This window comes from Haliaeetus albicilla, chromosome 5 (genome assembly GCF_947461875.1).
Source record: "Haliaeetus albicilla chromosome 5, bHalAlb1.1, whole genome shotgun sequence".
Taxonomy (NCBI): Eukaryota; Metazoa; Chordata; class Aves; order Accipitriformes; family Accipitridae; genus Haliaeetus; species Haliaeetus albicilla.
In genome coordinates, this window is record NC_091487.1 from 12,746,364 (window position 1) to 12,752,363 (window position 6,000).

The 6,000-nt window shown below is 49.2% G+C and overlaps 1 long non-coding RNA gene across 1 annotated transcript in view; it reads right to left on the bottom strand.

The window, feature by feature from the left end:
• Window positions 1-766, bottom strand: part of LOC138685420 (uncharacterized) — a 34,619-nt gene extending 33,853 nt beyond the window's left edge. The window contains exon 1 of the long non-coding RNA XR_011324659.1: window positions 277-766. This is a non-coding gene — a long non-coding RNA (uncharacterized lncRNA). The remainder of the gene's footprint in view (window positions 1-276) is intronic.
• Window positions 767-6,000: the final 5,234 nt, after the last annotated feature.

The following is a 6,000-nucleotide window of genomic DNA, read 5'->3' on the forward strand; positions in this document are numbered from 1 at the left end:
TCGAAGGCACTTCCTTGCAGAGGGAATGGGTACCAGAGCCTGAGGGCAGCCAGGACAAGGCTGGATTTTCTGCTTACCAGCTCAGCTGTTTCTACCTTCCCTTGGGAGACAGGCTCCCTTTTCCTTTGTTCCCAGACGGACTGAGGCAAAGCCTGGAGCCACCCTCTGGTTTAATGACAAAGGTATACGTGGGAGCAGGAGGGCACTAGTGAAGGATGCTCCTGCCCTGGGGGCAATGACGAAGGAGGATCCAGAACTTAACCTTGCTCTTCTTACCTTGCAATAGGACCTGACCGGGGCTGGGGAATGGCTGGACCAGTCTCAACTTCATGCCTAGACCTTGTCAGCATGCGAACCTGGAGGCTGGGAAGCACTTCTCACCGCCCGCATCCAGCAGGGCCAGAGGATCAGGTAGGACTTGGCCGCACAGGGCAGGTTTTCAACGCACTGTGCATCATTATTCAGCACAAGGAACAGAAATGCAATGTGCTTGTCCATTTGTTTTTATGTCCACTCCTCTCTTCCCTGCCCCCCGCCATGAGTTTCCCTTAAAACTGCAGGCACAAAAGACTTTGCTTTCTGGCTCCAAGATAGCTGTTATGTAAATAGACGAGGCAGTACAAGAGAATACCCTCCTTTTCCAGTAACCTGTCTCAGGTCTCTGCTGTTGCTCTGGAAAGGTGGAGGTGTTGGCAGAGAGCAGGCTGGGGTACGCGCTGCTAGAAGGTGAAAGGCTGGAGAGGAAGGTGGTGTTTGAGTGCTCGGTTCCCGGGTATGGCAGGGTGCTGAACACCTAGGGGGAAAATATTCTTATTATTTAAAGCCAAATATATGTAAAAAATGAACAGTTTCACCTTTTTGTTTTCTTAGAAACTTGTACGTTTTCTAGGCATAACTTCTTTGAATATTTTAAAATGCAGGTATTTCATATCTGTGCTGTTCTCATTCTTTAGTGTGGTTGTCTGGCACACCATTGTAAAGCTCTATTTCTAGGTCATTCTGCTATAAGGCTGTTTCAAACAGCTTAAAATTAGTTACAGATTTGTAAATGATCACATATTTATGTAAGGAGAGGGTTTTTTTTTTAAATATACATTTAATAAGACACTCAGAATACAAACTAGCTATGTTTGGGGATTTTGTTCATTTTTACGGTGTTTCTACCCATTTATTTTATGGGGTCTGGGGAGTGGAGGCTAAAATTGAGACCTTGTAAGAGGTTATAAAAGAAAAGAACAGACATATTTTTCATGGCCATTTGAATAGCTAGGTTGAAGGAAAAAAAAACAGCAATGCTTTTTATTCACATCTTAGACAATGGTTTTCAGCCAGAGGTAGAAATAAAACCACACACAGAGCCCTAAGACTGAGCAGTGCTTGCTCAGCATCCTTTTTTCTCAGTGCTGGACACAGGCATGGAGACCTGTCTTTTCTCCTCATGGGCTTTTCTCCGGAGCGCCTCACCAACGCACCGCTCCACCGACATGAGAGCATCTACTTTAACCGCAGCCCGAGGAGTGGAGGGCTGTCACTATCCCCACCTTTGGGACTGGGGCACACAAAGGAGAGGCTTCAAACAGCCATTAATTGCAGGGGCCCAAGCAGAAAGCCCCAAGACCTGAGTCATCGGGGTGCGTGGCACCGTGACTCCCTCTGTATGTTTAAAGCATCGCTCCTACTAATGTCTGTCGAAGCTGCGGGCACCTGGCGCTTCTGTAAATCAGATTTTCAGGTCTCCAGCAGGCACCAAGAGAGCGAAGAAAACACATTTATGGGCCACCCACAGTCAAACACCGTGGAGGTCCAGACACAGATTTGCACAAACCAGGTCTCCGTGACCGGGATGGACTGAGTACCCAGCGAGCCAAAAGCTCAAACTCCTTCTGTGTGGTTGATTACACAGCTCACATGCACCACTTCTGGCCCCTGGTCTTACAGCAAATGTCTTGAAAGGAGAGGAAACAGCTGGTGAATAATTCATTGTGTACCCTCCCGGTTGTACTGCAGCCTCTCTGCTGGTTTGCAGGCAGGGTTATCTGTACCACCATGAGCCATTCCCCCAACGCTGCTGGAAACAAAGGCTCCCTTTTTGCGGCTGTTTATCCAAAGGACATAGAGAGGGATGCGGGAGGAGGTGGGGAAATAGCGGTGGTCGGAGATCCCACCCAGCAAGGTCCATCCGCAGGGAGCGGAGGTCCATCCAGGCAAGGAGGGCTTGGCACTCGCACCCACATTCCGGGCTTCTCTGCCAGCTCTGTTCCCCTCACCACGAAGTCTTCTCCCAACTTGTAATTACCCATCCTCCCGTATCGGAAAGACTACTCCTGAACTTGGTAATGAAATGGAAGTTGAAGAATTATGAAAATTAAAGAATCGAGCAATTGAATGAGCACGGTGGGGGAAGAAGGCTCCAGGAACATTTTGGAGGCTAAAGAGCAGGGCTGGGCAGTGCAGGATGTAATGGAGACGGGGACAGACCCCTGGCAGGAGCTGGGGCTGTGCCAAAAAGTTGAGCAGAAGTATGCTGCCTCTTTGAAAAGTCATACCGCCCAGGTACGTACCAGCACCCTCTATCTGGAGTTTGGTGGCACAGAGCAGCCCTGGGAGATGTGGCAACAGGGGCACTAGCTCCAGGGAATGCTTTTTGGGGAAACACCCCAAGCAGGGATGAGCTGTTCCCCAGGACAGGACTGCCAGCTGGGGTTACCACACTGCTCGTCTTGTGCCGAGGACCCCGGCCATTATCTCACTTCCAGCTCATCCCAAACTGGTAGAAAGTTACTATACTTGCTGCACCTCGCAGCCCGTAACTCACAGATCTGTTCGTCAGTGACACCCTACTATATTTTTTTTGCCATCACTTGCAGTGCTTTAGATGTTGCCCGAGTCTGGCTTGGGGACTGTCTCTCCAACATGTCTTTAGATGTAATTAAAAAAAGATTCTTTTATCAGCTGGCTGCCCCAATTAGCCTGCAGCATGGATGGAGACCCAGGAGAGGTTTTGCAAGTGGTTTTTACGGAATTGCAGTAAAAACCTGTTTCTTCTGCCATCCAAGAAGTTTCCTGCAGGAGCGAGCCAGGTGACGCTACGTGGAGGGTCGCAGGCTCCATCTCCAGGCATGGCTGCTTTGGGCAGGGGGCGAGGGGAGGTGGGCACACAGCCTCGCAGTGCTCCCCCCAGCCTGACCCCGTTCCCCCCACAAAAGGCCTGGGGAACAGCCCATTTCCAGGCCCCCGCTGCCAGTCAATGCTGCTCTTTGTGAGCTGCACAGATGCAGTGGGAAGGAGAATATTGGTCGAATCCTGACAGACCTTATGCTAATTCACCAAAGAGCATTTTAGACCATACACGGACACTTAATCGAGTGGGAGAGACAGCAGCAAACACGACATTTAATTATGGGAAAGGAAAACGAAGTCTTTTACCCTGCATTTGGCGTTCTCCCAACACACAGTTAATTGTTAGGAGGGTGTATTAGAAGGCAATGAAGGAGAAGATTGAAAACCCTGATTATGCAAAGGTCCTGAAAATGCTGAATTTATTGAATTTCACATGAGAAAACACAGGCTGTGCCATGCTGAGGGCTGTGCCAGCAGCCAGCTAAGAGCTCAAGGGGTCTGTATGTGCATGCTAGAGGGGGACAAAACGCCCCAACTGCTTCATGAGCCCCTGCCAACTGCTGGCCAAGCCCCACTGCATCCCTAAAATGGGACCAGTCAATAGACTGGGGTAGATGCCTCTGAAGCATGGGCAGACCTTGGTGTAGGTGATGCACAGGTGGGCAGACCTCAGCGCAGGTGAGGTACAAGGCTGGCACGTTCTTCAGGAGCTCAATTTTCCTTTGGAAAAGGACCTAACCAGGTAAAGCTGGAAAGGACATTTTTAGCTGTGACCTCTGTCTAATACATTCAGCTGCATTTGCCTAAATTTGGCAAGAGCATGCAGCAACAGCAAGCCCCCAACTGCTTTGGGAAGCGCTGGCACAGATGCCTATGAGAGAACAAGAGCCGTGGGGCTGGACCATTCGAAGGTCTGTCAGTCCCAGGTTTCCCCAGAGGAGGGGGTACTACAAGAACAGAGAATCAACAAAAGTGTTTCCCCCAAAAAACCCCACCGCCTCCAACAGTTTGATTCTTAGGCAATTCAAACGGCTGTGTTGTAGCCTTAGTGTCCCTCAGCATGTTTCCCCATGAATTTTTTCAGTTGTCCCTTGAACTACATAAACTTTTAGCCCCTTTTTTGTTCATGCCTGGTCAAAACTACATCTGGAGCTGACCTGTGGATCTAGTTGTTATACCATGATCCTTGGCCTAACGTATCTCCCAGGGAAACTCCCAGTTGGGTCCCACAAAGAACAGTGCCAATAATTGCCGATTCCTTCATGCCATTGACAACCCCATCCACTTTTACTGAGGTCGGTAGAATTGACTCTGGATTTTAGAGGAGCAAGCTGCTTTTTTTTCTACTTCCCTTTTTTTTTCAACATGAAAATCGACACCAATAAATGAGATCCAGCTCGTGTTATACCTGCAGTAGCTTTAGATGTACTGCAGGGGGTAACCTTTGGCTGCTGATCCACTTGCCGCTGCAGCAAGGCAGGTTGGAAGAAGCACCACAGGTCTGCTTCGGTCAGGTGGCAGGAGCCCTGGTCATTTGTTCCGTGGTCCCAATTTAATGACAACAAGCTTCTGGTTTTCCTAGTGTTAAGCAGCTTAGGGAAAAAGAGGCCTAAAAATAAAAATAAAATAATTTAAAAAAAAAAAAAGAAGACAGAAAGAGTCTGACATTTGGGGTAAGGTAGCTAAAATTATTATTTTGCTTCTCTTGGATCGCATGGTTTTTGTGCCTGACAAATGTCACTGGAGATACCCAAATTGAACACTTGAATCTGCCTCATGGACACAGAGCCAGGCCCTTCCTGCAGAGGGGGAAGTCCAGCAGAAAACGTTATTTTCTAGCTCCTACTGAAGTACAGTAAACCGGAGGGAACCTAAAAGGCTTATGTAGCAGAGCAACACACTCTTCACACCAGCAGTCAAGTAGGTGTCCCAGCTAAGAGACCACCCGGCACACGCTGAGCTTTGAAGTGAACCCCAGCCCCTTCAGTGGGAGTTAAGCTAAATGCTGAGGCAGGTCCCGAGCTGCTGCTCTGGGCAGCCCTCAGAGGTCCCGCATCCCTCAGGGCCGGCCTGGGGATGCAGCACACACCTCCCGGGATGAGGAGCTAAGGCAGGACAGCGTGACACCGAGCATCTATTCACTGATGGAGATCTCAGAGTGAAACTCAGCCCCACAGCTCTCGGCTCTGCCTGCCTCAGGCTTGCAGCCTCCACCGCTCATGAGACAGCATTTAGGTCAATAATTAAGTTGGGCTCTTTTTTAATGAGTCAAGAATAAATCTCTTAACTAAAGTGGCCAATATGCTGTTAAAAGTTTGATTTAAACGTTTCCCACTGTTTTTTGAATACTTGGTGCTCTCTGGGATTTTTTTGGTGAAGCAATTTTCCCCTTTAAGCCCTACAAAGTTTTTCTTCCAAGGGGCTCTTTGAGGAAGGGGCTGGCTGATCGTTTGCAAGAGTGCTGTTCCCCGGGGCCACTTCCAGAACTGCTCAGTAATGCTCCAGGAGAGCTGGCAATAACTCACCCCCAAGCTGTGCGTGCCCTCAGTCACATCGGATTTTTCAAGAAGCATGTCAGCGTGGAACCGCGCACCAGGCGCCCGATGCCCTGCCCAGGTTAGCAGGAGGAATGCGTGAGCCCACACCTACGGGCAGGTCACACAGGTAGAAAGGAAGGTTAAAAAAGTGCCGAAGCCAGAGAGCAGTTAAACATGGGTGAGAAGATTCCTCCTTTGCAAGGATTGATTTGAATTATTTGCCTTTAGTTTGCAGGAACAACCATGCCTCAGATCCCCATTGCCCTACCAATGCAAGTGTCCTCAGAGAAACCCAGGGAGACCTCTGGATGTAAGGAAGAAGGGAAGGTCTCAAGGCAGCATG